The following is a 16,253-nucleotide window of genomic DNA, read 5'->3' as shown; positions in this document are numbered from 1 at the left end:
GAAACCTTTAAGAAGAGTTATAGGGGAGAGGAAGCATTTAACTGGGATTCAGAAAAGAGAGCTATAATCCCGTTACTGGCTATGATCCAAGGCCAAAATTCTTCCCCTTTTTGGAGCTGTATCCCCATCTGCAAAATGAGGGCATTTTGAAAAAATGAACCTTCCAGCTCTGGCATTTTATGTTCCTAATATCTCGTTTGAATCAATGTCACAGGAGAGATTTTTAGCCATGGACATTACTGGACAGGAATGGGGTCTACCTTTCTGGGAAGCAAAGCTGAAGGCCCATCCATCTCCCTTGAGTCAAGGTGGGTACCACTTCCCTCTTTGAGAGAGCAGAACAAAGCACTCCATATCCAGTCACTAGACCCTCCTGATTCTCCTTTCCTACTCCCTCTCACACCTATCCCTTCCTCTCTGTCTCTGATGCCCCTTCTCACCTTTATCATACCCAGACCATTGGAATCGCCTCCTGACTGGCTTCTCGGCCTCCATCCTCTCCCTTCTCCATTATACTCAGGACACCTGCAGTCACGCTAATCTCCCTAAAACCCAGTTTTTTGATCAGCTTCATTGGGGTAACCCCCTCCTCAGAAGAGTTCCTCCCTTGGATTCTTAGGAAAGAGCTGTGATTTCATCGATGTGGGAACCCCTTCCCACTCACCCGTCCCAGATCCCATCTCTCCTCCACGATTTCTCATCTCATGACTCCTGTCCTGGTTTGAAAGACAGTGTGGAACAGTGGATAGAACACTAGACTTGGAGCGAGGCAAGATGCTAATGCTTCTGACCTGGGTGACCACTTAAGCACCTACATTATAGGGATCTCCTGCAGGTCAAAGGAGAGGACACAGGTGAAGTGCTTTGAAAGACTCCGAGTCATTTAGAAATGCCAGTTGTCATTATTATGACATTGGTCCTCCGTAGAAGGATTTCTACTACCTATGGGAGAAAAGCCAAGGTCCTTAGCCTGGCATTCAAGGCCTCCACAGAAACAATGAGCATTCATATTCTATAGTAATTTACGGTTTTCAGAGTACTTTCCTCACAAAAACCTTATGAGACTGATAATGCACATACTGTCCCCTACTTGACAGAAAGGAGGCGGTTCAGGGAAATACGATGACTGGTATTAAGTCACTCTGGAGTGACTGCTAAATGTTGGAGCCAGGATACGGCCCAATCCTAACCTTCCAAGGATGCTTCTCCCACACATCAGCCAAGCTACGGGTGTACTCACAGTCCCTCAGACACTCAGAAGATTCAGGATGGTTTGAGTTCAAATTCAACCTCAGACACTTACATCATATTTACAGTATGATTCTGGGCAAGTCACTTAACCTTCGCTTGTCTCAGTATCCTCAACTATAAAATGAGGATAATAATGGCACCTGCCTCCCAGGGTTATTGGAAAGATCAAATGAGACACAGTGCCTGGCACATAGTAGGTACTATACGATCGGTGTTATCACCATTATTATCATTATGATCATTCCTACCATGTTTCCCTGATAATAAGACACTGTCTTATTAATTTTTTTGGACAGAAAAACACCAGAGGGCTTATTTTCAGGGGAGGGCTTATTTTAATGAACATTGACAGCAATTTTAATAAACAGGTAAATGTGAACAAAAAAATGTACCTTTATTCAATAAGCAAATCACTGGGGAAGAACAGGATGACGCGCTCACTGCTGCAGCTCTGATTGGATGCAGCTCGGAGCGCGGCATGTGTTTCACAGGGGACAGGGACGGTGCATACAGAGGGTACCTTAATGTAGCGTGTAGCGCAGGGGATCACCTTCACTACAGTAGCAATCTCAATAGGGCTTATTTTTTGGGGAGGGCTTATTTTAGAGGAATCTTACACAGTAAGGGGAGGGCTTATTTTCGGGATAGGTCTTATTATCGGGGAAACACGGTAACTGTGTGACCTGGGGTCAGTCACTTAATGTGAATCAGTCTCAGTTTCCTCATCTGTAAAATGGAGACAATAATAGCACTTATCATCAAATAAGATTACGTGTCTAACGTGCTTAATGCATTATATAAATGCTAGCTAATATGATAATTGACTAAGCATTCATTAAATGCCTACGCCAGGCATTGTACTAGAAGCAAAAACTGATTAGGAAGACAAAAACAAAACAGTCCCTGCCCTCAAGGACCTCAAGTTCTGCAGGGAGAAACAACATGATCCAATGTATGGAAATAAGTTAATACAGAATATGCGGGTATTGGTCATCAAATTCTAACCACAGGGTGGCAAAGGGAAGAGGTCCTCTGGGTCTGTCTCATCTCTTGGTGGGGGTGGGGCGACCCAGGACCAGAGGGATGAATGAGTTCTGGGCTGGGTTCCCAGTTCCCTACTTCAATCCCAGTGAGCCAGCCACATTCATTCTGCATTTGCTTTGTCCCAGTTCCGGGTCCCTACCCCCTGCTGGGGTCCTCCCCTGGGGCCTCACCAGGACACACTTTCCTCCAGCAGACATGCAATTATTGGACGTGGTCAATGAGGGAATTTGTTTTGCATCCCAACGCATATTTGTTTGTCTTTCTTTTCTTTTAAGTGTGTGGGGCAGGGCGGGGCAGAAGGAGAGAGAAAATTTATTTTTGTTCATTACAAAAATAAAAGGTTTTTTTTATTCATTTGGTTTTAAAGATGAGCCTTTGTTTTAAAGAGAAACATGGGGTCATTAAAACCCTTAAGCAATTTGCCAAACGGGGTCATTGGATCTTTTTCTTCCCGGTTTAGCTCTGGGTTCTGCTCATTCTCTCCATACAGAGTCTGTTCAAGATATATGATTGTAATAACAGCTAATAATCATCATCATCATTTATCTATCACTTAGAGGTTTGAAAACACTTGGACTGTACATGTGTGTCCTCATAACAACTCTGGGAGGGAGGTACTCTTAACACTCCCATTTTATAGATGAGGAAAGTGAGCCTGAAAGAAGTTAAGTGACTCACCCTGTATCACATGGCTAGTACTGGTGTCTGGGGCAGGTTTTCCCTACCCCAAGTCCTGAAGCCTAACCATCATGCCACTTAGTGAATGGACAAGGTCTCTCCATTTTCTGTATTAACTTACTTGCTAATGGGGGATCATGTTGTTCTCCCTGCAGAATGTAAGGTCCTTGAGGGCAGGGTCTGTTTTGTTTTTGTCTTCGTAATCAGTTTTTGCTTCTAACTCAATGCCTGGAATGGGAGTTTAATTAATGCTTAGTCAATTATCATATTAGCTTGCATTTTTATAATGCATAACCACTGGTAAATCCACTTGGTTTTTCCTGTGTGGATGATTGGTTTGAATGATTTTATTTTTTATACCTCATTTAGAAGGCTCTGTAATATTCTATGGCTTGATGCAATGGGCACAATATCACCTACAAAGTCAGTCAGTCAATAAACATTTATTAAACACCTACATGTGCTAGTCACTGTGGCAAGTGTTGGGGAGGCAAAAGACAGTCGCTGTCCTCGACAAGCTCACAATCTAAGGAGGAATGTCTGGATGACCTCACTATCTATAAGGAAATGCATTCGCGCTTAAGGGATGTGTGTCTGTCCTAGCTCTCCAACAAAACTGGGAGTCTCACCCTTCTTTTCATTCCCCAGAGCATGGCCCAGCAGGATAAACCAAAGCAAATCTTTCTTCTGGAATTCCAAAGGCTGGAATTTCTACCCACAAATTCAGGGACTGCTCACGGCCCTGGGGACGGCTGAGCCTTGTGGGAAGAACACTTTAGTGTTTGCGGTGAGTCTTGGCATCTCTGAATGAGAGGAACCACAAAAGAACAGAACATGATTTCTCACCTTTGTTGAAAGGGAAATGCCGTCATGAGGCTGTCCACAGAGGTTTATATAAAACGTTATTTACGGTTGGGCCTGGAGGTTACTAGAAGTATGTGTACTGTTCCCCCCTCCCACTACCAGGGCCCTGGGGATTAATCGGGATGCTCTGACCCACTCTGACTGACTGTAGCAGCATTGACTGCCCCCAGCTCCTCTCCTTTGATTGCTTGAAGAGCTGGGCTCAATCTAAGAGGAAGAGGGCAGGGGTTTTAAAAAGGCCATGAGTTCGAATGGGGAGTGGGCAGATTTCCATCTCCCACTCCTCAACATGCATAGAGACACACCCCTCCATCCAGAGCCAGGCGCCAACCTTAAATCCCTGGTACTTTTCTCAGACTCTTTAAACCATTCTTTTTTCTTAAAGGCTAGGATTCTTTTGGCCACCAGGTGTTGCTACAAGCTGCGATAGTATCCAGACCAGAAAGCAAAACCGAAGTTGATTTTTGGTTTCCAGGGAACTCGAGTTACTTAAAGTGTTTTGTAGACTTGGTAACCCAAGAAGGACTCAAACAAACAAGAACGGGGTATGGGGCCCGGATGCTTCAGTTCGTTATGGGACGGGGAGGAGACCCCAGGATCTCAGAGGCTCTGCCAGGGGAGCCCAAGATTCAGCAGCTCTTACCCATCTATCTATACAAGGTGCCAGGGCTTCGAGTAATGAGGGCCTGGCAATGGTCCACTATCTGAGAATTGGGCCGAAGCTCGTCATTGGAGACTTGATCACCTGGGGAGGAATTTGTTTGGGTTTGGTTTTTGGTTTTTTTTTAAGTTTTGTTCTTATGGACACAGCAACTTACAAAGATTGTCTGCTAAGACATGGAGGGGCAGGGATTTTAAGGGGGAAAGAGGGAAACTCCCTCCCCTATCCTCACATCCCCCCCCACCTCATGAAACCAAGGATCCTTCAAACATTGAAGTAAGTGTTTGAAATATCACTTGTGGAAATTTGCTAAGGGGCTTGTAAGTGGAAGGGACACTTTCTCTCCCAGACTCTTTTATGTATGGGGAAGAATTGCAGAGAAATTGGTTAATAATTTACTAATTATTCATCAATAATTTACTAATTGTTCATGATTCCAAGCAGGTTGTCAAGTTACAGACGCCAGGAGATTAATTAGGAACAAACTACAATTCAAATTCGCTCCTTTTTGCTTGCTAGCAAATGTCCAGGGACTAAAAGGACCCCGTGTTTAGCGCTGATTGGGGGTCATCTACTCTAACACCTTTATTTTATAGGGGAGGAAAGTGAGGCCCACGGAAGAGAGTCCCCCAAGAATATGCAGACAAGAGAGTGTAAAGGACATCTTTGTAACTTAAGCTCTTGCTTCTACAAAAGCATGTTGTTGGCATGAGGGGGATCAGACATGTAGGAAAGGATAAAGCTGGGCTTAGCCTTAGAGGGTCCTCAGGGGCCATCCCTTCCACAGCCTTCATTTTGCAGAAGATTAAACTGAAGCCCAGGGAAGTTGACTTGCCCAAGGTCACACAGAGATCAAATCCCAGCTCTGCTATCTTTGTGGTCTTGGACAAATCCAGTTCACCTTTGGGACTTTGGTTTGTTCTTCTGTAAAAAATGAAGGGATTGAATTAGATGAGCTGTTAGGTCTGTTCACCTTATAAGAGCTGATTTAAATTTTCAGTATGAGCATGTTAAGCCTCAGAAATCACCAAGAAAAATGCTACAAATCAGGATTTAATTTATTGTTTCGGGTAACGAGGGAAAGGGACTAGGCATTTATCAAACACCTATTATAATATACCAGGAACTGTGCTAAGCGCCTTAAAATATTATTTCATTTGATTCCCCCCCCCAACAATCCTGGTGCTATTATTATGCCCATTTTACAGCTGAAGAGAATGAGGCAGACAGAAGTTAAGTGACTTGGCCAGGGTGACACAGCTAACAAGTGTCTGAAGCTGGATTTGAACTCAGGTCTTCCTGACTTCAGGCCCTAAACTCTATCCTCTGTCATTTACCTAATAATTGATGATCTGGACTTAAGAAAATGTAACTGCAAATTAAACTTAAAGGCATTTGTACATACATCCCTGCCCCCCACCCAGGATCTGGATTGTTATACATTTACCAGCACACTTGGGCTTCCATTTTGAACTCTTATGATCTGACGGTCCCATTGTTTGTTGTTCGTTCACTTCAGACTCTTTGCAACCCCATTTGGGTTTTTTTTTGGCAGAGATACTGGAGTGGTTTGGCATTTGGCAGTGGTTTTGGAAGTGACTTGCCCAGAGTCACACAGCTAACAAGTGTCTGAAGCTGGATTTGAACTCAGGTCTTCCTGATTCCAATCTTCGCACTCTATCTACTACACCGCCTACCTGTCCTACGATTCCATCACTGTGAATTTCTCTGGAGACCCCAGAATTACTGGCATACAGAAAAATGTGGCAGGGCCCTACAGAGAATGCACTTTTTCTTTTCTGCTTGAAGAAACAACCTAATAACGTATGAGGCACTCTCCTGCTCCGGTTCCAGCTCAAGGATAACTGATAACCTCACGGTCAGTCGTCTGTGGCAGGTACGTGCCGTTCTTACTGCTGGAAGAGAAGGGGGGGGAAGCTTGAGGAGCCCCCTGTTCTCAAGGGAAACAGTGACTGATAACTGGCATTTCTATAACTCTTCAAAGTTTTCAGAGTCCTTGACCTGTGAGTTTGGCTTTCACCCCTTCCATAAGATAAGCACTGCTATCAGGACCTTCACCACAAAGATCACCTTCCATACTCAGCACCTCTATTAGAATGAAAGCTGTGATGGAGGGGATTGCTTTTGCTTTATTTAGTATACCCAGCCCTTAGCTTAGCATCTGGAGTATAGTAAGCATTTAATAAGAACTTTTTGATTGACTGGTTGGTTGGTTGGTTGGTTACAATAAATAGTATTAGCTTCAGGAAGGCTTGAGTTCAAATCCAGCCTCAGACACTTACTAGCTGTGTGACCCTGGGCAAATCACTTAACCTCGGTTTGCTTTGGTCTCCTCTTCTATAAAATGGGGGTAATAACAGCACCTACTTCCCAGGGCTGTTGTGAGGATTAAATGAGATGACACTTGCAAACTTACTTAGTTCAGCGCCTGTCACATGAAAAGTGCTATATAAATGTTAGCTATTGTTATTATTAATTATTAGCCAGAGGAACGTGAGGCTCAGAAAGTTCAAACAGCTTCCATGGACATGCAGCTAATGTGAGAAGTAAGACTCGAGCCTACATCTTCCTGAGTCCAAATTCAGGGCTCAAACACCACCAGGAGAAAAGGAAAAAGATTCCAAGAAATTGGAGAGAACTCAGCATCTCGAAGGAGGTGGGTAGGGAGAGAAACATGGTAGAGCTGGAGACGAGAAGGAAAGGGCATCCTGGCTAGGGAGTCCAGGAAGCCCTGGGCTCACATCCTTCTCCTTACACTTAGGCGTTGTATGAACACTAAATTCTTTGAACCTCAGCTTACACATCTATGAAATGGAGATGATAATGCCATGCCTAATACAACAGTTGTTAATCTTTTTTACTTTTATTTTTTGGTGTCACAGACCCTTTAGACAGGCTGTCAAATCTTCGGACCCCTTCTCAGAACAATATTTTTAAATAATTGAAGGAAATGCTAAAATTTCAGTTGGAGGCTAGTGAAAATAAAATGTGTGGTTTTTTCCCCCATGTTACAAATGACATTTAAGTTTAAAAAGTCTAATTTTACTAGGGTGAAATAGAACTAGGAAAAGGAAAAAGAATTCACAGTATCCTTGGTTAGACCTTAATTTGGGGCTTCAGCAGATGTGTGGAAACTTTGAAAATTTTCTCCTCCTTTCTAAATATTTTTTTCTCCTATAACTTTCCCAAGTAAGTACTTTTTGAGTCTCAGTCTGGCTGTTCTACCTAAGGCAGTGCAAGGATCTTCTTCCTGTGGTATCTTTTGTTTGGGTGTCAAGATATTGGCCACTGCTTGTACTTCTGCCAGAGAATGCATCCCAATGTCTACTTTCTGCAGGCACTTGGTCTTGGTTTTTCTTGACCTGTCTGAAGAAGTCTCAGAGATTCTTCTCTTTTCTGAACAACTTTATCTAAAGCATCCATAGATTCTGATGTATTTTCTAGTCACTCTGGACTAGGCATTGACAATGCTGCCACCTTTTGTACATGTCTTAAAAATCTAAGTTAAGGGGCGGCCAGGTAGCACAGCGAGTAAGAGCACCGGCTCCAGTGTCAGGATGACCTGGAGATCCAATCCCGGACTCAGACACTTAGCACCCACCCAGAAACACCTGGCTGTGTAACCTTGAGCAAATTACTTAACCCCAATTGCTTAGGGGCGGCCAGGTGGTTCAGCAAGTAAGAGCACCGGCTCCAGTGTCAGGATGACCTGGATCGAATCCCGGGCTCAGATACTCAGCACCAGACCCAGAAATAACTAGCTGTGTAACCTTGAGCAAGTTACTTAACCCCGATTGCTTAAAAAAAAAAAGTTAATTGGTAAGTTCTCTCTGCACTGACATGGGTCTCTCTAGACCAGTGGTGTCAAACTCAGATAGGAAAGGGGGTCACTAAACCCTATGTAAGTGTCCTTGTGGGCAATGTGTTGGCTTAGTTTTAAAATGTGGTATTTTCCGTGTTTTGTCACAGTTTTATTTATTTCGTTAGCTATTTCCCAATTACAGTTTAATCTGGCTTGAGCCGCAGTTGACATCTCTGCTTCAGACCACTTCTTTTTTTCTTAGAACTGTTCCTGAGTTTCATTGCTGAGAATTCACCTTCTCTCCTGGATTGCCTTTCTCTTACAGAATCTTAAGTCAGGATTTCCTGCCTCTGCTTTTTCTGAATCCTTTGGAAATAACTCTCCCTAAATCTAGGCAGTCTATCAGGTTACACCGAAATTTCATCTCCTCTATCACAAATTGGTTACTTCTCTCTATGGTACTCAAGTACAGGGAAGCATGGCAAGTCAACAGAGTCACAGAATTTCAAAGTGGAAAGGATCTCAGACATCATCTAGTGGAAAAAAAAATCCTTCCTACAATGTACTTGGAAAGTGGTCATTCAGTCTTATTAAAGACCTCAAATGGGGCAGCTAGGTGGCACAGTGAATAGAGCACTGGTCCTGGAGTCAGGAGGACCTGAGGTCAAATCCATCCTCAGACACTTGACACACTCACTAGCTGTGTGACTTTGAGCAAGTCACTTAACCCCAATTGCCCTCCAAAAAGCCAAAATAATAAAAAAAGTTAAAATTAAAAATAAGACCTCAAATGACGTCTCCCCTTACAGTAGCTCATCTGAAAACAATCTGAGGGTCTGAGTGGTCTCAATATGCACCCCCAGTGTGATATGATAGTGAAGAAAATTAATGCAATCTTTGGCTGCAATCAGAATTCGGAATTTAAAAATTGGCAGCATTGTTACACCCCTGCCATCATCAGAGCACACAGAGTATTGCATCTGGCTCTAAGTACCACATTTTAAGAAGCACGTGGGTAAGAGGAGGGCAAAGGGCCTCTGCGTGGGAATGAGGAAACTGTGGATGTTCTCCTATAGAAGGTTGGGGTTACGCTAAGCCAGGGGCGGGGAAGCTGCAGCCTCAAGGCCACGTAGGTCCTCAAATTTGACCCTTTGACTGAATCCAAACTTCATAGAACAAAATGTTCTTGAGGGCCCCATGTGGCCTTAAGGCTGCAGTTCCCCACCACTGCATTAAGCCATCAAAACATAAAAAAAGTCAATTAAACTTTTTAGGTTCTGCTTGGCCATAGAGGGCAAAACAAAGAGGAATGGGTGGATTTTGAAAAAAAAAAAAAAAAAAAGGGAAGTTGAGGTTTGATGAAAGGAAAAACTTCCTGCCATGGAGAGCTACAGAAAGTAAAACAGGTTGCCTCTGGAAATAGTTGGTCCCTCCTCCCTGGAGGTCTCCAAGTCCAAATGGAATGATGTCAGGTGTGGTAGTAAGGAATCTGATTCAGGTTTGGGTTGGATTAGATTTCTGAGCTCCCTTCTAATTCTGAATACCTGTGATTCTATGGTTATTTTTTTGGCATGACTGTGCACAGCAACTTGATATCTATCGTATAAACAAGCCTCTTTCACCATGATTGATTGTTTATACACTGAAGAGGGGCCTGGAATCACATCTGGGCAGGAAGTTGAGACCTTTTGTGGTAGGCCCCGTGTTTCCTGTAAGTTACTTTCACTGATTTGCTTAGCGGTGCCAGGACTGAGATATGAATGAATTTGGGCAGTGGTCCCCAGGATTGTCCATTCTTGATAAAATACTCTCTGGATTTTACATGGAAAGTTTTTCTTTCTTTCTCCTTTTTTTTTAAAAAAAAAAAGTTTATTGACATTTTGTTTTGTTTTTTACTCTGCTCTCCCTTTCCCCTCACTTGCAACAAAGAACCATTCAAACAAATCAACACAAGACTCATCTGAAATATGTGTCTGCTTCTGGGCCTGTATTTTCCCACCTGCCAATAGGTTTGTTGATGATGAATCAGCCCTCTGAAGTCATGATTACTCGCCAAACTGATCAGAGTTCTTCCAGTGTTGTTTTCTTTTGCAATATTGAGGTCAGTGTGTAAATCTTCCTGCTGGTCTGCCTACTTTGCTCAGTCTTTGTTTTCACACGGCTTCCCGAGTTTCCCTGAATTCCTCATACTCATGATGTCTCTTGGCACAACGGTATTCCATTATGTTCAGTCATTCCTACTGCAGCTTCATCTGTGAATCACACAGCTTTGTGCACATTTAATCATTGGGTTCCAATTTATTTGCATAGGATGTGAAGGCATAAAAGGTTCCCAAACTGATGATATCACAACTGTTTTGAAAGAACCAGAAAAAGGCCTCTAGTGCATCTAGTTAAGATTTGGAGTTAGGAAGGACCTTCAGGGTCATTCAGTTCAACAGCCTTGTTTTGCTCGCCAGAATACGTGGAGCCCAAAGTCACAGACCGGGTAACAAAGACTGAAACCCAAGTCTTCCGTCTCCAAATATAGGCCTTTCTCCACTGCCCTAGGCTGCATCCCCATCAACAAAAAGCAATCAGAACTGGGTTCAAATCCTAATTCTATTTGCTACCCGACCTTGGACCTTGGACAACTTACATAACCAGGCAGGCAGCTAGATGGTGTAGTGAGTGAATAGAGCTCTGGGCCTAGAGTCAGGAACACCTGAATTCAAATCTGGCCCCAGTAAACAGCAATATAACCCCAAGCAAATCACTTAACCTTGGTCTGCCTCAATTTCCTCTACCGTAAAATGGGGGATAATGACAAAATATTTGTGAAGTGACTGGCACATAGCAGAGGGTTTAATAAATCTTTTCTTCCCCTCTGTAAAATGAGGGAGGGGTTGGGGGTGGAGCCAAGATGGAAGCATAAAAGCAGGAAAACTCCATTAACTCCCCTGATAACCACCTCAAATACCTATTAAAAAAAAAAAAACTCTAAACAAACTTTAGGGCTACAGAATCCACAAAGTGACAGAGAGGAACAAACCTCCCGCTGAAGGCAGCCCTGGCAGACAGACAGGAAGAGTCCATCACAGCCCTCTGAGAGCAGAGGCCAGCCCTGCCTGAGCCCATGGTTTTAGCCTCAGGGTGGCCCCAACCAGCCCCAGCTGGAGGGATGCTGGGAGAGTGGATCACCAGCAGCTGTGGTGGTTTCCAGAATTATCAACCCATAATGCCAAAGACAAAGTGAGAGGTCAGTGGACTTTGGGAACAGGAGGTCTGGGAGTGTGGTCTGGCCTCTGCCCCCAGAGGGAGAAGTGGCTGAGTTGCAGCGGCCGGGTAGCCGCTGCATGGCTGTTTCAGAGTTCCTGGCCTACAGATTGTAGGGAGACCAAGCAATCATTCTGAGGGGTAATCGCTCTTGCTTTAACCTGCTTGGATCAGAATTGCTGTCTATGGTGGAGTTCCTGGGGTGTGTGACCAGGTGCCAGAGCCTGTGGAGGCTTCAGAGAGGGCATCCAACTAATAGCTCTGGCAGCTGAGAAAACCCCAGCAATTTGGGACAAAGCTCTCCTCTCTGGAGGCAGAGTTCTATTGTGGCAAAAAGCTCAAAAGTCAAGTAATTGAGTGGCAACAAGAGCAAGCAAAGGAAGCAAAGCAAGCACCATAGTCAAACCTTAGATTCCTATTTTGGGGACAAAAAGGATCAAAGCATGGAACTGGAGGAAGACAACAAAGTCAGAACTCCTGCACCAAAAGCTTCCAAGAAAAATATGAACTGATTACAGGCCATACAGGAGGCTCTAGAAGGATTTTGAAAACCAAGTAAGAGACATGGAGGAAAAATTGGGAAGAGAAATGAGAACGATGCAAGAAAATCATGAAAAGTGAGTCAACTTGACTGAAGAAAATAACACCTTAAAAAATAGACTAACTCAAATGGCAAAAGAGGCTCAAAGAGCCAATGAGAAGAACAACTTAAAAAGCCAAATTTGCCAGATGGAAAAAGGATCTCAAAAGCTCACTGAGTTCCTTCAGAACTAGATTGGAGCAAATGGAAGCTAGTGACTTTATGAGAAATCAAGATACTATTAAACAGATCCAAACAAATGAAAAAATAGAAGGCAATGTGAAATATCTCACTGAGAAAACCACTGACCTGGAAAATAGATCCAGGAGAGATAATTGAAAAATTATTGGACTACCTGAAAGCCATGATCAAAAATTGAACTTAGAAATCAACCTTCAAGAAATGCTCAAGGAAAATTGCCCTGATATTTCAGAATCAGAGGGCAAAAGAGAGGTTGAAAGAATCCACTGATCACCTCTTGAAAAAGATCCCAAAAAGAAAACTGCTAGGAATATTATAGCCAGGTTCTGGAATTCCCAAATCAAGGAGAAAATATTACAAGCAGCCAAGGAGAAATAATTTGAGTATTGTGGAAACACAATCAGGATAACACAGGATCTGGCAGCTTCTACACTGAGGGATCTAAGGGCTTAGAATATGATATTCCGGAAGTCAAGGGAGCTGGGATTCAAACCAAGAGTCACCTACCCAGCAAAACTGAGTATCATGTTTCAGGGGAAAATATGGTCATTCAATGAAATAGAGGACTTTCAAGCATTCTTGGTGTAAAAACTTGAATAGAAAATCTGACATTCAGATACAAGCAAGAGAAGCATGAGAAGGTAAATAGGGAAAAGAAATCATAAGGAACTTGTCAAAGTTGAACTATTTACATTCCTACATGGAAAAATGATAATTGTAACTTATGAAACTTTTCTCAGAATAGTTGAAGGGAATATAAATATATAAATATATGTGTATACATACATATATATATGTCTATATCAGAGGGTATATGAGCTATGAATATGTGTGTGTGTATATGTGTACAGGTATACATAGACAGAGGGCACAGGACCAGTTGAATAGGAAGGGATGATACTTAAAAGGTAAAATCAAAAGGTGAGAGAGGAATATGAGAGAAGATGGGGAGACACAGAATGGGGTAAATTATCTCATACAGAAGAAGGAAAAATGGTTACAATGGAGGGGAAGAACAGGAAGGCAAAAGGGAATGGGGGTCAACCTTACTCTCATTGATTTTGGCTTAGGGAAGGAATGACATACACACTAAATAGGGTATCTCACCCTACAGAAGAGTAGTGGGGGAAGAGGATGAGAGGGGGAATAATGGAGGGGAGGGCAGGTTGGGGGGAGGGAAGTTAAAAGCACACACTTTTTTTGTTTTTTATTTTTTGAGCAATTGGGGTTAAGTAACTTGCTCAGGGTTACACAGCCAGTTATTTCTGGGTGTGGCACTAAGTATCTGAGCCTGGATTTGATCCCCAGGTCATCCCGACACTGGAGCCGGTGCTCTTACTCACTGAGCCACCTGGCCACCCCTAAAAGCACAACTTTTGAAAATGGACAAGGTCAAAGTAGAGAGCAGAACAAGTGGGGGCAGGATAGGATGGAGGGAAATATAGTCAGTCTTTCACAGTATATCCACTATGGAAATATTTTGTGTAGCTACACATGTACAACCTATATTGAATTGCCTAACTTCCCAGTAAGGGTAGGTGACAAAGAAGGGAAAGAATCTGGAATTCAAAGTTTTAAAATCAAATGTTTAAAATATATATATATATATATATTTTTTACATGTAACTGGGAAATAAGATATACAGGCACTGGGGTATAGAGCTCCATCTTGCCCTCCTGGAAAATTGGAGGGGGTATGGGGAAGGATATAGGAGAGATCAGATTGGGGGAGGAGGTATACAGTGGGACCGCTGTTTTGGGGTGGTAAGTAGGGGAAAGACAGGAAGAAAATTTGTAACTCAAAATCTTGTGGAAATGAATGATGTAAACTAAAAATAAACGAAATTTAATTAAAAAGAAAAAATGAGGGAGGGGTCTAATTAGATGGCCAATTATAATTTCCTTTCAGCTCTAAACCTATGATCCTCTGACTTAAAGTCCCAAGGTCAAAAACTCAAGTTTCAAAATAGTTTAAAATACCCACTAAAGTATCTATGACCATTCCAGCTCAATAGATAAGAGGTCCTTCAAAAAAATAAAAAAGCACCTTTAAGTGGATAAGGGTTTATGATTCCAGCAGGGCTTAACAAAAGTAGCAGGAACTCAATATTTAATAAATGTGGGTTGTCTTCTGCTTCCCTCTCACATTTTCATCAAGAATAGCCTTGACACATAGGTAGATCATCCTGATTTTTATAAAAAAACAAAAAAAAAAAAAGGCAGACCTATGGGTCAAAGGGCAGCTAGGTGGTGCAATGAATACAGAACTCAGCCTGGAGTCAGGAAGACTCCATCTTCCTGAGTTCAAATCTGGCCTCAGACACTCACACTAGCTATGGGAGCCTGGCCAAATCACTTAACCTTGCTTGCCTTGGTTTCCTCATCTATAAAAGGAGCTGGAGAAAATGGCAAACCACTACAGTATCTTTGCTGAGAAAACTCCCAAGGGGGTCACAAAAGCCTGAAATGACTAATTGAAATGCTACCATCTGGCACAATCAGACCTATTTATTTTGGTAGCTTCATAGAAGACTGGAAAACAGATAAAAGCAAGGAAAGCAATGGGAAGGTTATCATATTAGTCCAGGCTAGAGGTTTTGAGGGCCTAAAATATAACTAAATAAAATAAGCGGAAAAGGGAATGGAACCAAGAAACGTTATAAAGGTAGGACTGTCAGGATGTAGAAATTTTATTGGATATTGGGAGACAAAGCAGATGGGGACTGAGGGAGGACCATGAAAGATGATTCAAGGACGATGATGCAACAGGATTAAGAAAGTTGGTAGCAAAGATCTGGAAATTGAGGGCATGCCCAATTGGAGAATGGTTAGACAAGCTAAGTGATTGTGATGGAAGTATGACTGTGCCATAAGAGACAATTTTAGAAAAACATGGAAAGATCTGTATGAAATGATGAAAAGCGAAATGTATTACACACAGTAACAGCAATATTGTTTGGGGAATAATTGTGAACCCAAGTTATTCAGGGTATTATAAACACTCAAATCAACTACAAAGGACCTAAGAAGGAAGATGCTATCTACCTCCAGAGAAAGAATCTATAAACAGAAGTACGCATTGTATGGTTTTACATGTATTTACAAATCTGTGTCAAATGATAGCCTTTTCTAGTGCATGGTGGCGAGAGAGGGAGAGTTTGTAACTTAAAATGCAACAAAGTAAGTAAATTTAATTTAAAAAAAAAGGAATAAAACAATTTGGGATGGACAGGTTCAATGGGGAAGCAGGCAAGTTGTTTTAGACATACTGAATTTGAGATAGGGTTTGGAGGTAATGCCCAACAGGAAGCTGGAGATGTAGGTCTTTTCAAAATAACGGGGAAAAAAAAGAGATTAAGGTTAGAAGTATAAATTTAGGTATCATCTTTGTAGAGATCATGACTAAGTTTAGGCCCATGGTTCCCTGGGCCATCTCGGTCCAGGGAACCATGGAGAGCATCCATCCAGAGGGCAGTTACCAACAGTACCAAAAGCTACAGAACTATCAAACATCAGGACTGAGAAAAGACCCTTTAGTTATTAAATATACCAGCAATCTTTGAAGGAAATTTCAATAGTATGATAAAACACAGCAAAGGCTTGTAGTTCAGATGATCAGACCCAAGTCAAATGTACTTTAACTACACTAGCTGAAAAAGTAGCTGGGCAGATAAGAGAGAACCTAGGGCCATCAAAGAGTCCTTGAGTACAAGCCTCAATTCTGCCGCATCAGCTATCACAAGCTCTTGGAGACTCGATTACTTTTATCTGTAAAGTTTCTCTTTGGCTTGTCCAGCTCCAGGTCTACTATTCTATAGATGAAAAAACCAATTTAAGTCAAACAAACATTTCTTTGCAAGTATTTGAGCATTAGATTCCTTTTTCTTGTTTTAAAT

The 16,253-nt window shown here is 42.4% G+C and overlaps 1 long non-coding RNA gene across 7 annotated transcripts in view; it reads left to right on the top strand.

Moving 5' to 3' along the window:
- LOC138163740 (uncharacterized) overlaps nt 1–16,253 on the top strand; it is a 255,265-nt gene that overhangs the window by 74,348 nt on the left and 164,664 nt on the right. The window contains exon 1 of one of the 7 annotated variants that reach the window (XR_011168914.1): nt 1,512–1,619. The exons of 4 other annotated variants lie outside the window; for them this stretch is intronic. This is a non-coding gene — a long non-coding RNA (uncharacterized lncRNA). Of the gene's footprint in view, nt 1–1,511; nt 1,626–10,166; nt 10,189–16,253 lie in introns of those variants that run through there. 2 more of the 7 variants (XR_011168913.1, XR_011168911.1) reach the window with 2 other exon arrangements.

Source organism: Petaurus breviceps, unplaced genomic scaffold, assembly GCF_028583685.1.
Source record: "Petaurus breviceps papuanus isolate PSGF00001 unplaced genomic scaffold, PetGlider_PUasm1.0 188, whole genome shotgun sequence".
NCBI classification, from domain to species: domain Eukaryota; kingdom Metazoa; phylum Chordata; class Mammalia; order Diprotodontia; family Petauridae; genus Petaurus; species Petaurus breviceps.
Note: the sequence above shows the minus strand (reverse complement) of the source record. Positions and strands in the feature narration are given on the sequence as shown.